This window comes from Pinus tabuliformis, chromosome 6 (genome assembly GCF_031772625.1).
Source record: "Pinus tabuliformis cultivar Carrire ecotype Pingquan chromosome 6, CPIR1, whole genome shotgun sequence".
NCBI classification, from domain to species: domain Eukaryota; kingdom Viridiplantae; phylum Streptophyta; class Pinopsida; order Pinales; family Pinaceae; genus Pinus; species Pinus tabuliformis.
The window spans coordinates 1428315367-1428339252 of record NC_142292.1 but is presented as its reverse complement, the minus strand read 5'-3'; the positions used below and the strand labels follow the sequence as shown (position 1 = coordinate 1428339252).

General features: G+C 34.9%; 1 pseudogene; it reads right to left on the bottom strand.

Annotated features, from left to right (window-relative positions):
- LOC149264000 (E3 ubiquitin-protein ligase UPL1-like) overlaps window positions 1-23886 on the bottom strand; it is a 165527-nt pseudogene that overhangs the window by 73769 nt on the left and 67872 nt on the right.

Below are 23886 nucleotides of genomic sequence, written 5' to 3'. Positions count from 1 at the left end.
CTGAAAATGACTCAAAAACACAAAAACATTTATAGTTCTTTGCACAATGGAGGTGGAATAACAGCAAGGAAAGGGGTTTCAAACAGAGGTGTACTGACTACAGGCAGCAAAACTGCTTAATAGAGCCGAAAAGAGTGAACACAGAAACCAAAATTTAGGAACAAGGCCTTGTCTGATCAGCGCACCTGTAACACAGTGAAACTGAAATGCAACGCACCTACTACACTCAGGAAGTGCGCTGCATTTGAAGTTCATAGAACAGACAGTGCACTGGACCAGGGACGAGACTTTGATTGGATTCCGAGTCATAGTTTGCAGTTCAGTTCAGGGATTTAGGCCAAGCAAGTGGTAATCAGTAAATCAATCACAGGGGTAGATCTAAGGAGGTTACTAGAGCCACCATGAGGGCAATTAGAAAGCTTGTAAATTAATCATTTAATTCATAAAAAAATCCCGGAGATTGACTGAAGCATTGTTGATCTACTTTGCACTTGCATAGCAAATGCAGTTAGAAGGCTAGATGGCTTGACTTCAGGCTCCGTCTGTAAGTTTATAAAGTAAACAAATGTAGATGAACAAGCAATCTACTTGCTCCCCAGTGGAGTCACCATTTTGTTAGCAGGAATAGTGTCTATGCAGAGCTGCTAATCCCACTAAGGCTGGTAGCTACCTTAGAAACAAACACACTAAAAACTACTTTCGTTTTCCTTTAGGAGAGATAGATGAGAGAAGAATAAAGGAGACCAACCTTTGTCTTGCGCTTGGTTCCTTGCTCGATTCCTCTCTCTTCTGATAGTCCTTTGCCACTTTCTTTCTTCTGTACCCAGCTTCACAGAGTACCTGTAGAATCAAAGCAGCATAACACTATATGAGAACATAGATCTATTATCATAAGCAATATAGGATCAGATGTATATTAACCACACAAATGCATAAAACATCAATCACACAAGTGTATGGAGGAAAACCTGAATAACTTTATTGATAATCGAGAAAGAGCCAAGAGAATTACAACTGATTGTTCTGACCCAGCATCATCCTCTCAGCAAGTAAGCCCTTCTTCACCTCATGAAAAGCTTAGATCACCCAACACTATGATATTGCACCAAGAAACCAACAGCACTTCCTTACAAGATACAAAATTCCAACCTCTGGATCTCTAGGATGAGGGATCCATATATAGATGTCTACAAGGGAGGTGAGTCAGCTTTTGAGATTTGATTAGTGTATTCCCTCTGATAGTTCTTGATTCCACTTGGAGATTGATGATCTCTTACTCATCCCTGGTCGAATTCAGAGAGGCAAGTGTCACAAGAGAAGTTTCTGGAAGATTCTATGCTTCTCCACCTTGCGGATTGACCCTGCCATTTGTCCCTTCTCGCCCATCACACCCCATAGAAGGGATTTTTGACATGCAACACACCTACTATTTGTATTTAGGTGGGATGCAATGCACTTTACCTATGGAGCAGGTGAAATGGTCCAGTTTTGACCAATTCTGAGTAGTTTTTCATGGAGAACTTCTGGGAGATGCTGTAATTAGTTGACCTTGTTCTTCTAGGGGTTGGAACAACACCTTTAGGGACTTAGGAGCCCTTGGTTTATGGACATTTATGCTTGGGGTTGCAGTGCCCAAAAATGTCTATAACAAACCCCTTAAAGGTTTAGATAATTCATTAGGCCTCATAGATTCATTTTTCAAATTACTTAAATCAGTTTCATATGATTCCAGAGAAATAAATTTCCCATTTTGATCCAAAAAACTGGGAAATCCAGTGTCATTCTTTGGTCAAATTTTTTAAACATTGAGATCAGATTTTGAAATTCTTTCTGTTGGTTAGAGGTTTGGATACAAAGTGGGGTTTTCCTGGTAACCTTTTTTCCTTCTATAATGAAACGTGTTCTGTCAACCACATCTAGTTCCCTGAGCTCATTTGGAGTTTTATCATTTAAATATTTTATCGTCTATTTTTCTTTCTAGACTTTGTCTTCTAGTTCATTTTTAATTGTTTTGATAACCGGATCTAACTTTCGTAGTAGATATTTTTGTTCCATCATCATGCAAATATACTTCCAAACTGAGTGCATCACTTGTATGATTTCTTCCCAAACTATCCACTTTACTTCTAGCAAGGAGGCATTCCCTTTCAATTTGGCCTTTAGTTTATTGATTTCTTCTTGAGAAACTTTTTTTTCATGTATGATTTGTTGTTTCTTTCATTTGCTAAATTGAGCTGCCTCTCTTTGATATCCAATTTTTGTTTTCCTTTTGGTAGAGTTACATGTGTTTTCCTCAATTCTACTTCAGATAATCTAAGATCTTATAATGCTTTGGAAATTTTTCTTTCAAGATCCTGAGTATCTGTCATTTAAGTGGAAATGACACAAACATGAGTCTGATGAGACAATTCTAAGTCTTGTAGTTTGGAAATTTCATTGTTTCTACATATAATCTCTTCTAGCATTTGATCCTTTTCTTTTTCTACCTATAAAATTTATATTTTTTGTACATGCTCAACACCTATCATTTTAAAGTTTTTTGTCAAGAATTTCATTTTTGTTTATGTGTTTTGAATAATAACATTGATAGATTCTATGTCCTCTAGATCCACTCCCAAATTAATTATTAACTTCTTATATTCTTCGAATTGCATATGATTTTCCCTTGAATTTTCTCTTTCTTATTTTAAATGATTGTTCATTTTTTGAAATAACTTTAATGCTTCAATTATAATCAAAACAATTTTATTAAGATCATTATAAATCATTTCTCCAGCTTGTCTATGTAAATTAAAATTATTTGGTAGAGGAACCTCATTCATAATAATATACACATTCATAGCTTTAAACTATGGGCCTACTGGAATAGATTGTGTAGGATGACTAAATGATAATCTCAATTGATTCCTTTTAAGATCCATGCCTGAAAGTAACTTGGTTTGATAATCCTAGGTTGACTACATCCATGTTTGTCTCTTCATATCCTTATCCATCTTGCTTCTCTTTTCTCTTATTTGATTGTACTCCTCTTGTCAGGATTCTATTTCTTGTGGAGCTTTCCCAATACAATACTCTACTATTTTAGGTGCACTTGAGAGAGGAAGTTACCATTTATGGATTTGCAAATGCATTTCAAAGCTAGGTTTTTATGAAGGTAATTGTCTCAACCAAATCTATGGTATTTCTTCTTCAAGTTCTTCTTGTACTTTAGCACTCTTTTCAGTTTGTTTATCTTCCATCTCATTAATATCTATTTGTTATGGAATTTATCTCTTCAAACATTTCTCCTTTAAAGAATGGGTCTCAATAGTGGTACTTTGTTGTTCTTCAATTTCATCTGAGAATGGAACTTGCAAAAAATGATCACTAATCTAATCATCTTGATTGACCAATTTTTTTAGCTCAAGTCTATTGTCATGCATATAAGGTATTGAATTAGCCTTTAGTCTCTTATCTCAGATGACATGGTTAGGATCATAGCGCCATGTCTCTCCCTTTAGAAAAATCATATTTTGTAGCATGTCCTCCACTTACTTTAGATCTTGTATTTTATTCACCATAAATTTCCCCACTTCTCTTTCAAGCTTGAAAATATGCTCTTTACTCTTGGAGACAAAATGTGCTTGTTCCACCATTAAACTTTGCCTTATAAACTTCAAAGAGAAGATCATCATTGGAATAAAAACTAGGAGTTGTTAGGGTTCAATTTTTGCACCATACAATCTAATATTTATGTAATTTTGGAAAAGAAACTTGTCCCCCACCCTTGTATCAACACCGAGTTGTAGGCATTCTTTCATTTCTGGATAAATTCTAGGAGGATGTTGATCATTTAGGAGAGTGAAGGAAATAGACATAAAAGAAGTGAGGAACTGAGATAACCCTTCATTTTTCCCCTTCTTTCTGATTACATTGGTCTAATCAACAACTTATTGGAATTGATTTTGTATATTCAATATATTCAAGATGATATGAGAAAACTTAGATGTAGGTAGATATATAAACAAGTGAACTAAATACAAATGATATACAAAACGTTCAGTGTTATGAAAGTGTTGTAATTAAAAATTGATTGACTGGGATAGGTAAGTTGGTAAATCCAAGCTAATTTGTGGCTATAACATCAAACTAAGAAGATTGCGGGCTTTTTAATTTACCATCTTACTATTATCTTCCCAAAGAACATATAAAATAACTGACATGTTTTGCTAAGAAACATAAAAAAATCTATGAAGATTGTAATAAGTAGTTGGTTGGGGAATCAAGGTTTATGAGGATAAAATAACTTTAAATATATTTTCATTATCATCCTTAGACAAATACTTATATTCCTAGACCAACCCTTCATCAGTGAGTTGTTGGATTTTTTCATGAACATAGTATTGGAATTCTTCTTTAACAATGGTTAGGATAACTTGAAAGACCTTATTTCCCATTCCATTAATAATGAAATATTGTTATGGGACATAGGACACTCCCAACCAACTATTAAACTTAGAAAATTTTAAAAAATGGGGAAATTGTGTGATATAACCTTGAATGTATGAAACAAAAGAGGTATTTTAATTGATTAAAATCACCCAAATTTTCTTGACAAATTGTTAGAATATCAAATGGACACTGCCAATCATAAATGTATATGTCTTGGTTTATAAGAGGGATTTTACCAGGGGCTTGTGATTCAAAGGAATGGGGTTTTTCAATTTTCATCATTTTTGAATGCATTAAGGATTGAAAATTTGAAAAGATAGGAAGAATTAAAATACTTGGTATAATTTAAAAATTAGAACAAGAATGTAGCACAAATAATGATGCAATAATTAAAACCAAAGGTTCAACTACCCTTTGACTACTTGAAAATAATTTTTGTTAGATCTGAGACTTTAAGAATTTTTAAGAATTCTTAGTAACATGTTTACGACTAGTTTTCAACAACTAGTTTTCAACGACTAACCTTGGGCAATGTTGCATCCTTGTTATTTATTCATGAAGACTGTATGGATTTTTCACCTCGTCCTGAGGATGAACCACATTAGTTGGTTCAAAACGTCAACCAAATCCTAATGCTGTGATTAATCCAAAAGGCATTTATCTACAATATGTTTTGTGTTTTCCTCATCTCGAAATATTCTTTTGTGTTAAAAATTATAGTGTCATTTCTCCAGGCTCGCTTGATTGGCGATTTTCTCAAAACCATAAACCACTACGCGGGGACTAGCTTTGGTATTTTTGGAAAGAAGAGGGCCCATGTCCCTGAGTTCAATGTAATTTTTTGATATGATAATCAATAGTGTCAAAAAACCACCATCATGGCAGTTTGACTTGTTTTAAACTTTGATACATATGAATCCTTACCTGTCGTCTGATGGTGGTCCTCATACACATGGGGAAAGGAGGGCTAGAACTTGCACACCCCTTAAGCTTTAGAATAATCAATATATTTTATTAATTTGATCCACAATTACTATTAATACAAAGTGTTAAAATTGGGTTGTCAATGATGGAAAAGGTCAATAATATGAAAGCAAAAGCAGAGATGGTTACAAGAATAATGAATATTAGCTCAAATTATGGTAAAGGAAAAGATGGAGAAGGTTCAACGACTTTGAATCCAATTTCAGTTTAGAATATCAACTCAAGAGGACTTACAACCAACTATTATGGATAGAGCTCTAAAATATATTTCCAGTGGTATATAAAATTTTGAAAAACACCACTTGGATCACAAGTTATTTCCACTCAAAGTTTAGTACCCCTAAGGTCAAATGTTGTAAAGTTAAAGTTGCTAAAAGGGATAACTTAGTGCAAGTTTGGCACTTTTTTGAAATGTGGTAGATATTTTTAGTGGAGCCACCAAACCAAAGTTTTAGGAGGACATGGCAGACAACGGAGTGATGGAATGAGTTCTTATTGGTCAGTGGTGGAGCCCTCATATCATGTAATCCCTGTGGATTTACCCAAATGGTCAATGTTGGGTGCAATTGAAAACCTCCAAGATGACGTAAGCCTGAGAGGAGTCAATAGGTAGAAAGGGAAGAAATTGGTGAAAGTTTGTAGTGCAGGGAGGTCCCACAATAATATTACCGTAGGAAGAATTCCTTGGAAGAACCAAAGTGCGCACAAACATTAAGGCTCAGGATGACATAGGACCGAAGAATATGGAACAATGAGAAGCTAAGGGACTTTATCTCGATGGTTTTATGTTATAATTTTTCAACAAAGATTTTTTTGAAAAACAAAGGCTTGAGAAACCATCTTGCCTCTATACCCTTGACAACTTAGAAGATGTGTGGCAATTTTCTATTGGCTTATGGTGATAGCATGGGAGACACAATATGATGACATCAACAACATCAACACAAGTGACGTGGAAGTATGGGCCACGTGACATGTGGCATGTGTTTTCAACATTTTTAGTTAGTAAAGTGGGCCAAATCTAAGTGACATGTTTCACCACTCAGAAGGCACCATGTCGTGAGAATGATGGAAGCTTCATGTCATGTTGACACCACCTTAGAAAGGCTTCCTTGGAAGGTTTTAAAATGGTGCACATGATATGGCATATACGATTATTTGGTTATGGACATATGTCGTATTTTTCAGTGACAAATCACCATAACTGATCAATGATTGGTTCAAATGTGCAGTAGCTTTCCTATGGGGACACATCACCCCAGAGGTGCCACCACATAAGGATATAAAAGGCACATAAATGGACACTCTAGGATGACTAGGCATTGGGAGTATATGGTAGAAAAATCATCCCAAAAAGTCATTTATTGGTTCATAGATGTAGGTAAGGTCCCATAGGGACACCTAATCATGTAACAGTGACCTCAAACGGTTTCAAAATAGTGCAAAATAGGAAGCTCTGGGCTAACAAGGGTTTTCAAAGTTGTGGCAGATACAGTCAAAGTCAAAGACAAATGGTGAAGGTGCATGGTGGACCCACAAGACATGTAATCTTGGAGGTGTTTTCAAATGTGCACTGGGAAATAAAGTCAAGTGAAAAACTTAAGGTAATGACTTGGTTATGTGTAGAGTTCGTAACCATGAGCATAGAAAATTATAAAAGAAAATAAGCCCCTAGCTGGTAATCAGATGGTGTCTTCCCATGTTCGACTTCAAATCACATATTCACATGGTTAGACTTGTACTTGAGAAAACGATTGAACGAGATAGAATACCCCGGATCTAGTTTCATCCATCCGGGATGCGATTTCAAGAGCACTAAATCATATGTACAATGGCTTTACATTGATGGTAATTCTGATCATGGGTCTATATCTATAGACGATTGTTTATGTACATGTAATGAAAGTTTATAAGTTGAGCATGGGTATGCCTTCCCTCAACAATTCATGTAAAATCAAATATCATGATATATGTATTGTAATTGATGCAGGTCACCTTCCAGTTTGATACCTCCTCATCACATCGTAAAGAATTTCATTCGACATTGGCATTTTTCTGACTTCATGCTTTGGGGGGCAGTCGTTATAGATCAATTTGGGCACATCAAATACCAACATCTAGATTAGTGTTTTAGGGCTCATCAAACCCTAATTTTAGTTGCCTCATTCCCTAAACAAGCCACCCCTTTGAATGCCTCCTTCCCAGATAGTTTCATGACTTGAAGACATCCAGAAATAACCTCTAGAAGGACCAGCACAGGTAAGCCCTTGTAAAGGTGCGCTGTAGAGTAGTTGAGTCCACTGCCAGGGTGCTTTGTAGAGCACTTAGGCTTCCTTTCACCTGCACTAGGTGAGAATGAGCGAAATTCACATAGGGTTTGGGGAATATTCTTATCTTTTGGAGTCATCTAGAAGGTTCCCTCACTTATCAACTCCTATGAGCTTGAAAATGGATGAGGAATAAGTTAAGGTGCATCCTATCCTCTCATCCCTTCCTCCATGGAACTAATTCGAAGTATGGAAGGCCATTCAATGCCACCATTTATGACAAAGCCTCCTTCATCTTCCTATAAATTGACCACTCATCTAAGTGATCAGGGGCTGGATTATGTTGAATTGTAAGGAGATAATGCTACTATGAGATTTGGCTTTGAAGCAAGTATTGTAATGCTACAAGTTTTTCATGCTTTTGATGTGATGTGGATGGGATCCAAGCTAGAGGAATGGCTTTGAATCAAACACCAATGGTTGTAATTCCTTCTTCTATCTAATAAAGTGTTTGAACCTTTTTCCCATATGTTTGTATTGTTTCATAATGCTTATATGTGTGAATTGTATATGATTCCTTTCACTTATATTCAATAGATCGTATGCTTTGATCAGTTCTTTGTTTTCTGTTGTGTTTATAGGGTACTTCTCAAGTGTATTAAGTATGGGAAGGAGTGACAGGATCGATACAAGGGAGATGAGAGGAAAGCAGAACTACAAGTAGGTATTCTTATCTTCTCATCTTATCTATTGCTTATAGGAAAAGTCTAAAACACTTTAAATTGTTGTTCTAGATAGAACTACCTATCTAGGGAATTAGTATTTATCCATAGATACTAAATTCTCCAAAACAGTATGAGATATAGTGGAAGTAGAATATCAAACTCTAGCCTTGATTACTAGAGATCATAAGATAGAGTTTACATGAAATTCTAAAGCTATTAATTACCTCCTTGTTGTCCTACCTAGATAAAAAATTGTCAAGGTTCTACATTTTCAACAAAAAAACTATTTGGGAAAATATAACAACCACTATGAAGGTGACAATGAGGTAAAGCATGCTAAACTGCAAGGTTTTAGAATGAAATTTGAGTCATTGACGATGCATCATGATGAAGAGAATGTGAAGTACTCTGTAATATTTGATGGAGTTTTGAACACTATAAGAGGTCTTTATGATAAATTAGAAGAACCTGTAGTAGTTCAAAGGTGTTGAGATCTCTCCCTTAGAGATTTAATCCCAAGGTTTTAGACATTGAGGAGATGAAAGAGTTGAAGACTCTCACTTTGGACAAACTAATTTGCACTCTAATTTATTATGAGATGAGAATTTATATTAGTAAGCCTATAGTAAAGGAGTCATCCTTGAAAGAATATAATAAGCCCAAGGAAGAGTATGTTGATTGATGTTGCGAAACATATGAAGATAAAGAAAAGTTTGTGATGAAGCTCAAGAGAGGCTCAGGAAAGTACAAAGGTAAGTTACCTTTTGGATGCTTTAATTGTGGTAAATTTGGTCACTATGCTTGCAAGTGTCCCAAAAATAAGAAAAAGGAATACGATCCTAGAGATAAGTTCAGGAAAATTCAAAAGGATAGAAATAAAGCTAAAAAGAGAAGCTTCTACACCAATGATGTTAGCTCCTCTGAAAGTAAAGGAAACCAATCTTCAGACGGGACAAAGATGATGAAAGTCCAAAGGAATTTATGCTCATGTTCATAGAAATGATGGAAATATAAGTTATTAATTTTGATGGAGAAGAGGTCGAAGTTAACTTAGAAGGAGAGCTAGTAAGTGCTCTTGAAGATATTGAAAGGCTCATGGAGAGAAATAAAACCCAAAAGGAATTACTAATTAAACACAAAGCTAAATCTCTTGAACCTTTGCTCCTACAAATTGAAGAATGTAAGAATATTCATGAAACATTAAATTAGTAGCTTAGTGAGAAGAACCGAACTTGTGAAATGCTTAAGGGTGAAATTGTTTTGCTAAGGAAAGAGTTGGAAAAGGAAAAGACCAAGTTGAGATTTAATGAAAATTTTGGAAAAGGGAATGAAATGTTGAATGAGCTCATTGATGCCCAAAGGGTCCCTAATAATAAAATTGGTCTCAGATTTCAGGCTGACTCAAGCTTAGCAACTGAATTGAAGGGAAAGAAGTTGATTACCATTGTACAAGTAACCAAAAATGGTGAGAACACAACAGTAAAAGATGGGTAAATGTAGCAGGAAGGAGAAAAAGGGAATGCATTGTCCAATATTGAACCCAAGATAAATCAACAACAATGAAATAAAATGAGGAATTTCTCTTAGCAAAAGAAAAATATTGTTGGAGAAGAAAATTGAAATACACAAAATGTAGCTTAGCCAATGATAAAAAATTGATTCTCCTAGGTATCAATCAATATTTCTAGGATATTGTTTTACATGCACAAATTATGGGCACAAGGAAACAAATTATAGGGTGAATTTATCATATAGATAGTTCAAGTTGACAAGAAGAAATTATCAAACAAATAATCAGTCAATCAGATAGAGGATGAACAAAACCAGGTACATTAATCTATTTTGGACATAAAGTAATTGATTAATGTACCTGGTTTTGTTCATCCACTATTTGATTGACTAATTATCTAGTTGATAATTTCTTCTCCTCAACTTGAACTCTCTATATGATAAATTCACCCTACAATTTGTTTCTTTGTGCCCATAATGTACTTGTTTTTGTTCATCCTCAATTCTCAATCCAGAGATCCTACAAGGTATGTGAAAAAACATCATCTAGTTGACTAGATTGTTGGTGGTCTAAATACAGGTGTACATATAAGAAGAAGTCTAGAACACCCCCCTACTCAAGCACATGTAGCCTTGTTGTTGATGATGTAACAAAAGGATGTTGTGCAAGATAACTAGGATGATAATTGATTAAAATATATGCATAAAGAGCTTGATCAAATCTAGAAAAATATGACTTGGGCTCTTGTTCCTAGACCAACAAACAAGAATGTTATTGGCACTAAGTGTGTCTTCAGGAACAAATACTGAGCATGGTGAAGTAGTAAGAAATGAGGTAACATTTGTGAGCAAAGGCTATGCACAAATTGAAGGTTTGGATTTTGATGGAACCTTTGCTCCTATTTCTTGATTAGAGGTGATTAGAATGTTTTTTGAATTTTTTGTTTCAAGAAATTCAAGATATATTAGATGGATGTCAAACCTTCCTTTCTAAATGGAGAATTGTAGGAAGAAGTTTACGTTGAAAAATTGTATGGTTTTTAGTTGTCAGATCAACCTGATTATGTTTCCAATCTGAAGAAGACCTTAGATGGTCTCAAGAAAATTCCATGGGATTTGTATTCCAAGTTGGATAGTTACCTACTCAAGTGTGGTTTTAAAAGAGGTTAGCTCATATTAATGTGTATGTTAAATCTAATCATGCTAAATTTCTTGTGTTAGCTATCTATGTTGATGATATTATTTTTGCGAGTGATTCAAATAATCTAACATGCCAATTTGCAGCTGATATGAAGTTCAAATTTGAGATGTCTATGCTTGGAGAACTTTCTTATTTCCTTGGCTAGCATATTAAATAGTCTTCCATAAGAAAAATTATCTCACAAAGAAAGTATCTCAAGGAACTGTTGAATAAATTTTTCATGGAGGAGTGTTCTTTGGTTAGTCCCCCAATGGCTATGGGATGCAAGATGAGAAAGGTTTATGAATCACTAGATATTGATCACAATTTACATAGATATATTATTTGTAACCTCCTACATTTGACAACCTTAAGGCCAGACACCATGCAAGAATTTGGTATTATTGGAAAATTTCAAGCAACCTCCAAATAGAGTCATCTACTTGCAAAGAAGAATTCTCAAATATTTGAGAGCCATGATGGACTATGGACTTTGGTATCCTTGATGAATGTTTTTTCACTAACTATTTATATTAATGCGAATTGGGCAGGTGATGTAGATGATCAAAAGAGCACTAGTGGTGGTGATTTATTTCTTAGTGAATGTCTAGTTTTATGGTTGAGAAAGAAGCAAGCTTCAATCTCTCTCTCTACTACTGAAGTATAATACATAGAAACACGTTCATGTTGCACTCATATATTATGGATGAAGCAGAATTTGCAACATGAACAAGTGTTCTATGATCATCCTAATCCTATTATTTGTGACAATACAAGTGCCATAAGCATATCCAAGAATCCTATTTTTCATTTGAAGAAAAATCATATTCCAATCAAGTACCATTTCTTAAGAGAGAAAGTTCAAATCAAGTTTTCAAATTGGATTATGTGCCTACCAAAGAGAAGGTAGCTAATATATTCACCAAACTTCTCCAAAGATATGAGTTTGAGTATTTAAGGCAAAGATTGGGAGTAGTCCCTCTTGAATCTCTCTGCTAAATCTTCCTTAAGAGGAAGAAAGGAAGCTATCAAGCATTCAACATATCAACATGAAAGCTACTAGGTCCACAAGATCAATGACATAAGGGGATATTGTTGACGGGTGGAGAATGATGGTATGTTTTCCATTGATGTCAAGGGGGGAGATATCTTGGTCATCAAACAAAAGGAGGATAAGAACCTAAAAGAAAAGAAAGGGGGTGAGGAAACACCACAAAAAGGAAAAGTACACCAAATTAGCTATATAGAAAGAAGAAGTGCATCATAGAGGTAGCAACATCCAAAGGGGGAGAAGAAAAAGGAGAAATAAGAAGCATACTTTGATTTTGTTTCCTTATGGTGTTGCTTTGTTTGAACGATGTTTCCATAAATGAAAAAGGGGGAGAATATTATAAATGTGTTTTCATTGATGGTAAAGGTGAAGAATATGAACGAAAAAGTAGAGATGGTTGGAAGAAAAATGAAGATAAGCTCAAAGTATAGAAAAGGCAAATATGGAGAAGGTTTAGTGACTTTTAAGCTATTCTGAGTTCATCAAATATTTTCAAGATGACTTGAGACCCAATTAGATGGAAAAAGATCTGAAATGTCTTTCCATTGGTCTATAGAAGTTCGAAATAGGTCTCCTCAATCAAAATTTATTTCCACTAGTACAAAACAGCTAATTAGTTAGTAAAAAAATGACTAAAATTTTCATATAAATGACTATTTTTTAGTCGGTGACCAATAATAGCTAAGAGATGAAATTTTAGTCATTTTTACCTTAGTCATTAATTGGTTGTCTCAATTTTATCATTTGGAAGTATATTTAGTCATTAATTTAGGCATTGATTTAATCATTAATTGCCACAATTAATGACCATTTATACAACAAAATATATTATGATATGATCACCCGATAAAACCAATTAATGACCAATGAAATATGCCCACTATCTTTTTCATGTTATAAGATACTGTAAATTAGCTACTAATAGTCATATATATGCAATTTTTTATCATCGTTTGAAACCAATTAATGACCAAAGAAATATGACTGAATTTCAGTCGTGTTATAAGATAAAATAAATTAGCTACTAATAGTTGTATATAAGAAAAATTTAGCCTTCCTTTGTAATCACAAATCTATTATTTGTAGTAGTCATTTATCTTTTTTTGGCAGTTTCATATTCATTATATAAATGACTAATTTAGTAATTTATATTCATTTCATTTATTTTCATTAATAATCATTATAAACAATTATTTTAGTTGCATATTAATTTTATGTGTGTTCATCATTAATGAATATAAACTACTAATTTAGTCATTTTAAATTGATTTTTTGTGCTTATTATTAATCAACATAAATTAATTAGTATGATTTTGTGACTAAATTTAAAAAAAAATGTTATACAATGTGCATGTTATTCTAGTGTGAAAACACAAAGCTACATATGTTAATTACAATACTAAATAATATCAAGTGAAACTATAAATATTATCAACCACATAAATTATATTATATAAAATGTCAAGTATTACAATATGAGTTTCCAACTTAATATTGGTTGGACTACAATTTACACATGAAATATTGTTTGATCACTTCAAAACATTATCATTGTGTTGCCAAGGCATTTCAGGTAAATTCACCAACTCTAAATACTTGACCATCAGTCTATATGTGTGTGTTTCAAGCGGGATATTGGCTTTAATGGTATCACTAGACTAGTTCTATTCTCTCTCTCTTTCTACATTTGTCACTCCAGTGTTATTGTTCTCCTATTTCTTCAATACCTGATTCTTACCATCAATATTGAGTTCCTCTTCTAAAAATGAAAGAAGATACAATGTCAAGTATAAGACATGAAAAGCGATGAACAATAGAATATAAAATAAAGTAGACTATAAAGGATTTATATGTAGCATACCTAAACATCATCAATTTCAATGTCATTTCCCTCCCAAGAAGTAGGAAAATTGAACAAGTTTTTCTTTCGTTGGGTGTTAGTGGCCACTATGTGGCCAAATGACATGTATAAACAAAGCAAATAAAATGTCACCATTGAAAAAAACATGTTTTAAAAATAGCATTCAACCTTCAGGAAAAGCTTAGGCACAATCATGCCAACTAAGTTACATGCTAAAAATATCAAGATATAGATAACTTGTGAAAACAAGTGGAGAGAAAAAGACAACATATAATAAATAATGTACGATAGTTGGCTCGAAAATTACATCATAGAATGAAAACAGTTCTCCTATGGTTACTCATAGATGTGGGTGGGTAACATCACCCAATATTCCATGACCCTTAGATTACATAAGAAGTAAACATCCACATAAATGCACCAATGTATATGTATATATATGCCAGCTTATCATGTGGATTTCTTACATTATGCACCTGACTAAAATAAATTGATGGAACACCTGCCTCAACTGGCCAAGAACCTTTGACTTTATCTTTTTATTTATCCTTTTCCTTTAATTTCTCCCTCTCTTTACCTTTATATTTATCCTCCTCCTTTGACAAAATGATATTTTTCGTACCCCCTAATGTTTGTAACTGAAAAAACATACTAGCACCCTGCATAAAAATGGTTGGATCTCAAGAAATGGTTGGAGCCATAAATTCCAAGAATGTTCAATGAGAAACATAACCACCATGACGAATTAACATGTTCATTAGAGGTTTTCGTATCTCTACCTCCATAATAGTCTAAAGGGTTTGACGATCCTCAAGAAGATGACATATAATAGTAGCTGCCACAATGCTATAGGGATTAATGCACATGTGTTTGGTGATGTAAAAAACCCTCAAGGATCTTCCCAGGATCCTCAGCAAATAGTCAGATTAGCTTCTGCTGTCACAAAGATACATGCATATCTATGTTTAGCAAATGAGTATCAAGGCGAAAAGGAATTATTACCTTGAGTCTTAGTGTGGTGTTGCTGGAGAGTGCAATGCAGCTAGGCAGAAGACCCCTGAGGCAGCTCCATATCAAAACCTGCACATAGCAAAGACAAGAGTAATATCATAGCCTAAAACCTTGATAAACAAATGCATGAACATATAAAAGGTATCTAGTTGCATATAACTAAGCCACTCATGCTAGAAGATATTAGATCAGCGTATAAACAAGTTATACTACCAACATCATGAAGTGGACAACACAACTACAGTTCTATATTGATGTAGAAAGAGTGATTACAACCATTAGTTGCATCAACCTTCCCTTACCCCTCCAGCTCTTCTCTCTCCCTCCCTTCTTAGCCTCTTTTGATGCCTTAGTCTAAGACTCTACTTGACAGTCAAATAGGAAATCCTTCCAAATGTTTCGACCCCTTCCAGAATGGCCCAATCCTTGCATATATATCATGTAGGGTTAGGGTTTCCAAGTCCTTCATGAGTTCCATTAGGCAAAAGTAGTGATGTTTCTATGCTTTAGTGCTCTTTCTCGTTTGTGTACTCCATTAGGAATTAGTAATTCCCCCAAACATGTTGAGTTCTAATGTTTCCCTGCTATTATGAGATGACAGAGGAGAGAATCTAGGGATATTTTATTAGTCAGTTCACTACTTTGACCCATAGAAACTGATGTAGGGTCACTAAAATTTTTCCCAAGGTAGCAAGTAGAGTTACCCTAGGCACTAACGCACCATTAGGCTTGCTCAGAAGATTTATAAAGTAGGTTGATAGTGTCTAGATAGCGTTAGCTTGACAACTAGGCCTATGAACTTGGTTATTCCTTCAGTCATCATGTATTTGTCCTCTGAGTTGATGAGGAGGTCATTTTCCTGTATAACAAATATGCCCTAAAGTGTGAGATTAGAGGCTATGAAAATGGCCGAAATACTTTATATTTAACTATCCTTTTCGTTGGAAGAAAGAGAGAGAGTATTAGAGCTTTGGGTGGTATGGGAAACCTGATATAACACATAGATAAAACAACTAAAATCATGTCCTGATTTGGGCATTCCCACACTCAATAGCTATGTCAAATTGATTTTCTCAGAAAAGCGATATGACGATGATGGGCGCCAATAAGCACAATGCGGAACCTGTGTCATAATAGGATCCTTTTGATGAGTTGTCTCCAAAAAACAATAACCGCAACTTGGGAGAGGAAACATGGTTGAGTGGTGCAAGCCTCTACCCAAGGTCTTCATTTCTGCTTCACCAAATAGCATAGATTGATACATGTGAATATATGTGTTGATTTTGAGTGTGCATGAAATTGTCTGATTACCAGTCAATAATGGAGACCATTAACAGATGTGAGGATGGCCATCGATAATGGTGATGGTCTCCAAGATGCACAGTACAATCTAATGAGTGCAAAAAATGTTTTTGTCGTTGAACACTTATAGAATTGTTTAACCAGGAGCCAATAATCGAAACCCCTGATCAAACACAAGGTGACCTGCCACTGATGTCTGCAAGTACCAAGGCACTGATTTGTTTCTAGGTCTTCTTCCTAGATAGAGTGTTGAAGTCAATAGGAAGAGACCTGTCGAAAGGTAGGAAATAATGTGTCATACATCAGTCGACATGAAACGGGACAAGAATGATTGTTTTTTGAGGAATCTTTTGAGAATTGGGTCAAAGTGACAAAGGGCATGATGGTAGGATATGTTTGATGGGTTGATGGAAAAAACAAAGGACAAAGGTTATCCCTTGAACAATAGAAGGCATGACAATGATTTTAACCATGCAATACTAGACTCATGAACACCAAAGAGTGTTAGGATACAAAGATGCAAGAACATCGGGGTATATAGGCTAAACTCATAGGATGGTAAGACACATATTGAGAGGTCGTCACAAGGAGGGTTTACCTGGGGGAGTGCCATGTTCAAGGGAGTGACTGCTGCCAAAAAAATCTTTCAAAATATGGAACATAACGTAGTTGTATTGTACACTTTCCCCATTTGATTAGTTTAGTGATTCCAGATGGGTAAACTCATTGATCTTTTCATGTTTTAAGAGTCTGAAAAGGACCGAAAAAAGAGAAACTCTATGCCCTATCTGATTAGTTTAATGAGACTTCCAGACAAATAAACTCGTTGATCTTTTCTTGTTTTAAGAGTCTGAAAAGGACCATAAAAGGAGCGACTCTATACCTTGTTTGTGTAATTTAATGACTCCAGACGAGACAACTCGGTGGTATTTTCATATTTAGAAAGTCTAAAAATATTGTAAAGAATGACTCTAGGGTGGTCCTTTTGTCATAGATTTTAACTGGGTGCAAAAAAAGCTAAATAGTATACCCAGAACAGTTCCTTTTCCGTGAGTTAATCTACTAAGTCTGGATAAAGAGAAACCTATGCTCAATAGATGTTTGCCTCATTTTGTTACGAGTACGAGGGGATGGAGTAAACTCAATTTTCATCGTGAAATTTTAATGAGTCACACGATGACAAACTCAATACCTTCATCGAATTTTAACGAGTCAAATGAAGAAAACTTAGGGTATATTTTTCAGTTTAGTGAGTGAGGAAAAAGAGGTAAAATAACTTCTCATTCCTTCTTCATAGATTTAATGAGCCCAAAAAAGGGAAAAACTCGGGGGTTTGTCAATTTAAGAGCAAGAAATAGTCCCAAAAAAGAAAGCGCTCATATCGTCGTCGTCAATGTTTAATGAGCCCAATGACGAAAAGTGAAGGATTTTTCGATTTAATGAGTGAGAAAACTTCCTAAAAAGAATGGTCAAAGCTTCTTCATAAGTTTTTAACGAGCCTGAAGAAGGAACTCAGGGTTTTTTCGATTTTATGAGCAAGAAAAAATTCCCAAGAAAGAATGCCCAATCGATCTTTTTCAGTTTAATGAGCTAGAAAAAGAGGGAAAAAGAGTTTCTCAGACCGTCGTCGTAAGTGTTTAACCAGTCTGACTATGAAAAAATTAGGTATCTTTCATTTTTAGAGTGAGAAAACATCCCATAAAATAAAACGCTCATAGAGAATTGCACATGATCATTTCTGTCATTCAATCCTGAAAATTCTTTCATCAAAACATGAGCAATTTCTACCAATATGGGGTCATGGCACATGATAATTATCATTGGAAATGGACTACTTCTACTTTAATGACTTCAATTAAGATAATTCATGTCTCCAAAGTGACTATAAGGGAGTTCTTAAGCCTCCACTTTCACCATTTGCATCATTTGAGAGTTGTGAGAGTGCTTTGGAGCTAAAGAGGAGCATATTTTCCAGGGACGATTGCGGGAGATCCAGATGACCATTCGATGTGCCGTCAATCCCAGATAGGTGCCAAATCCTTGATATTTCATTATTCAACCTTTTATATCATCTTTTGGAGTGATTTTTTTGATAACTGGGGATCCCTAGTTCTTTAACTGTGCCTAACACCCCCTAGCAGGCCTGTAGGGTGCGTTAAACGCCCTTTATGACCTACTGGAGGGCGTTAATCCTTCCTATATGTCACTAGGGGGGGCATTAGTGCATGAACACACACCCCAAAACCCTAGGCAGTGATTTTATAAGCAATTTTTCCCCATTTGCACTGATTTTTGGGTTGATTTCTGTAGGTTTTGAGCCATTATGACTAGTCTATGGAGAGAACGGGCCCATGACTGACAAGAATTGTTGATGTGAAATGATCCTGCTTGCATACTTACATTGCGCCACTGTGGGTTGATGAAGTATGCTAAGTTGGACTTGATGAAAGGTCAGGAGGACCTTTTGAGCTGGATTATTTAGCACTGGGATGAACACAAGCAGGTGTTCAGGATTGGAGATCATGAGTTGGCCATTGATCGAGATGATATATACTTTTTGACTGCTCTATCATGTAGAGGAGCATGATCAAACTTGACCGGGGGTAAGCCTGATCCTCGATCCACCCTAGAGCTGGTTCAAGCTTACTGTATCCTTGAGAGTGGACTCGTCAGCAACGGAGTCCGTATAGAGAGGATTAGGTCCAAATCTATGAGGGCCATTTCATGGTTGATTATGCGTTTGGCATAGTCAAAGAGTGCCAACATTGCAACAAAGGCCCAACTATTCCTTGCAGTTGAATTTTTCCAGCCTTAGATGTTCAACTGGTGCAAAGCAGTGCCTTGCTAGTTGAAGGCAGAATTGACTGCATGCAATACTCAAACCCAACAGAGTTTTGGGTATGACACTCTCATTGTCTCATTCATACTTGAGAGGGTACCTGTTATGCACCTACATATAAGCTTAGGTCCCCTTGATCAGAGGGAGACGAGACAGGGGAAATCAACATCTCTCGATCATCGCACACGAGGAGGACCTATCCAACAATTTTTCAAAGAAGATTTTTTTGAATGGATTAGTGGCTAGATTGTGATGATTGATGACTATGCCTATGAGATCATGGACTTCAACGGTGACCCTGACTTGATTCTGCCTCGTGGAACCAACTGGGGGCCTCAAGGTAAGAATGATTTTGAGAGTATTTAAAGAATTTTTAAGCTTTTGAATATTTATGTTCTGCTTTTGTTGATTTTATGGTTGAACAAGTATTGACATGAATCTTTTTTCTTGACACAGATGTGGCATAGGTACGACCTGCAGGCGAACCTCACAAAGTGAGGTGGGGAGGCCAACTACCTGATGGGGGGGGTGATGTCGTTAGTCTTTGCGAGGTTCTCAAGAACCTGGAGGGTTTCAGCATGGGTGTGCCCCCCCTTCCTATGAGGGAGATCCCCACTCATATACAACGGCACACAGTTAGTGTGCCTAAGCGGTTTTTGGTTCCTCTTTGGTGCATAGCTAGAGAAGTGTTATCATTTCATGAGCAATGGGATATATTAGCAGGCACTTTGGCATAGCTAGCGGGTGTTTATAGCTAGGCTTAGTAGCCATTTTGTACATAAAACACCCAATTTTTGGAATATTTTAATGTAAAAGACTAGATTCGATATATATATATATATATATATATATATATATATATATATATATATATATATATATATATATATATATATATATTAGTATTTTATGATGTAAATGTTTTTTAAGTGTTTTTGTACAATTTTGATTGTGTAAATATTTAATTTCATACATGTATCTATAGTGAATGAGACAGATGCCAATTTAACACATATTTTTCCAATGAATTAGAAAATGTATTAAATTCTGTAGGAATGTGTTCATATGTGATAACTTCAAATTGATGTTCCAAGAGTCGTACCCTTAAATAATGATGTAACAAGATTGGATTATGAATGTGATAATGATTTGTCAATTGCATAACAAGCTAAGAGTCTAACCTGATCACCAGATTGGAGATGTCCCTTAATGATGCTTCAGTGAGAAGTAAAATTACGGGCATGTACTCAACAATATTGTTGGTGGAAGTAAGAAGAAAGACTCCCACAGAACAAAACAGTTCTGACTCAAGTGTGTAAATGACCTAAGTAGCTGATGCAATGTGCCATGTGTTATGATTGGCACCATCCGCATATCCTACGTATGTTAAGGGTAATGAAGGAATCTGCATTACAAGGAATATGTATGAGACAAATACTTTAATAAATACCAAAAAATCCAGTGACATAAAAAAAGAAGAAAAACTTATAAATACATAAAATTACAAAGCACATGCCTAGTGTATTACTAGGCATAATACTTTTTCAAATAGAGCCCATTTCGGGGCTCAGTAAGCAGGAATCCTTCCTAGTCCTGAAGTTCATATGCCCCTTTTGAGAGGGCTTTCTTAACGACATATGGACCGAGCCATAAAGGTTGAAGTGTTCCTTCCCCCAAGAGGTCATGTTTTTGATCATAGTGTAAAACAAGATCTCCCTCTTGGTAAGAACGAGGCTTGACCTTTTTTTCATACTAGGTTTTGACCCGATGCTTGTGGGCTTTGAGTACCAATTAGCATCTCGACGAGTTTCATCCAGTTCATTTAGGTATAACAGGCATTATTATTTGGTAGTAGTGTCAGACAAGAGTTAAACGGAGATTTTTCAAGAAGGAATGTGACACTTGATTGGTAAAACTGCTTCAAGGCCATAAGCCAGTTGAAAATGTGTGAAGCCTGTAGCAGACTTAACTGAAGTTCGATATGCCCATAGTGTAGGATATACCATTTGATGCTCATGGGTTTTATGATTCCCTACTAAACTACGGATCATGGTTTTTAAGATGCCATTGACGGCCTCTACTTGACCATTAGCTTTGGGGTAGTAGGAGGATAATTGATCCTGGAAAAAACCTAGCAGCGATGTTAAGTCAGACATCATGTGATTCTGAAAATGAGACCCATGGTCTGTAACGATTGTGCAGGGAACACCAAAGTGACAGATGACCTAATTAAATAGGAATAATGTCGTGGTTTGTCCATCGACCTGGAAGGTGGGAAGGGCTTCGGCCCACTTCGTGAAATAGTCCATAGCTACAATAATATAGTTGTGTCCAGCAGAGGAATCTGGGTTGCAAGTTACAAATTCTATCCACCATTTGGCAAAGGGGCTAATGGAGATAACTGGGTGCAGCAGGGCTAGAGGAGCGTGCATTTTCTTTGTAAATACTTGACAAGGATGGAATTGTCGGATAACCTTGATACAATCTTTGAACAAGGTCAGCCAGTAGTAGCCTGCGTGAAAAAGTTTCTGAGTAGTAGATATGCCAGAAAGATCACTGCCACATGCCCTAACATGGAAGTCATTTAAAACGTGTTTCGCCTCTTCATGAGTGAGGCAATGTCAAAGAACTATATCTCCACCATAGCAATATAACATATCGTTAAGCACTAAATAGTGTCGCGCTTGATGGTGGATGCGACGATGGTCACCCGATGATAGCTCAAAGCGGAAACATTGCGCTTGGAGGAAGACAATAATGTCACCATACCAAGGGTCAGTAGTGTCAATAAGATAGACATCTTCATTTGGAAGAGGATCATGGGCTATCTCGTTAGGATCAACAATGGGAAGATCCGACAAAAGTTCGGCGAAGACTAAGGAATTTTTTTCCTTGGCAGTAGTGAAAACCAAATCAAATTGTTGGAGGATCACTATCCATTTTAAATATTTCCCTCCAATTACTTTATGAGACAAAATGTGTCTCATGGGATTCTCCAAGGCGATGACAGTAGTCTGTCGCAGCAGTATGTAATGTCGGAAGTGGTTGATAGCAAAGACAACTGCCAAGGACAACTTTTCCACATGTGAATATCTGAGTTCGGGCCCAGCCAGGCCTTTTGATAGATAATATATCACATTAAATAATGAATCCATACAGGTGAGGAAAATTTTTTGATAGAGGAGGAATGACCTGTGATAGTGTTTTATGAACCCAACATCTCAGACTACCAAGTGAGTCCATCAACAGGGGATGCATTAATAAATTTAAGAAGATATTAATGATGTATCCAGGAGCTGTATTTCAGAGTATATATATGGGTTATGAAAAGAATAATATAATAAATTTAGTCGGCCAATATCTTATTAGTTTGTTAATATTTAGATTTTTTTTTTTTGAAATTTAACCATTAGGGATTTGATTAATTAAATTCAATATAATCTATTTGTTAATTAGTTGAGATTTATTTATAATTAGAATTATGAAAGCTTTATTACCCCTTTTTTATATAAATTTATAGATTACTTATAATTCATAAATATGATTATGATGTAATTTTTTTAATTTTTTTAAGAATTCTTGATTTTAGAATAATAAATGAATAATTATGAAATTTATGTTGATGTCTTAAATTGATTTTAAAATATTAAGGATTTACTTAATTAATTCACTATAATCTAATTGAATATATAAACTCTATTGTTTAATAAGTTTTGATTTATTTTTAATTTGAATTATGAACAAACCTTTTTAATATGAATTTCTAGACTACAATAAATATGAGAATTTTGATTTTATTTTTAATAAATGAATAGTTGTGAAATTTGATTAATGTGAGAATAATTTTCATATAAGAAGATTTTTATATATACATTTATTTATTTGTTTAATTATTATTAAGAATTCTTGATTTTAGATTAATAAATGAAATGTCATATATTGAATTTAAACCATTAGCGATTTAGTTAGTTAATTCATTTTAATTTTATTAGAATGTCTAAATTCTAGTGTTAATACGTTCTACATTATTTTAATTTGAGTTATCACAACCATTTGTTTAATTTAAATTCATATGTTACTTATAATATTATAATTAATAAATTATGATCAGAAAATTATTTTTATTTTTAATAAATGACTAGTAATGAAATAAATTAGATTTGAGAAATGTTTTTTTATAACAAATTTTTTTTATTCAATGGGATGATCATTTATTTATTTGTTTATATATTTTTATTTTTATTAAAGAGGATGTTAGATAATTTTTTTATTATGAATGAGAGAGGAGGGATTAAATTATTATAAGGGATATGAGTTAATCATTGATTCTTTAAGATTTCGAATAAAGGTTTCCAGGCTTTTCTTAGTTTTAATCCATCGTCACAGTTCTGGTTGTTCTTTCTTTTTTATATTTCAATGGCTTCTTTGATTTTCCTATTAAGATAGTGGTCCCCTTTTCTAATTTGTTTGGCTTCTTCCATGCAGATATAATGAGAGGAAGAGTGAACATGTTCTGCTAAGGCAGATTTTAAGGTCCCCTCTCTTCTTAAGTCGGTAGTGTGTTCTTTAATTCTGATGTTGAAAGTCCTTCTAGTTTCACCTATGTATTCCTTTTCACATGAGCAAGGAATAACATAAACACCTTTTTGAAGGTTAGGGTTTATGGGATCCTTAACTGAGTTGAACAAATGTTTGATGGTGTTAGTAAGGGTGAAGGCTACATTAA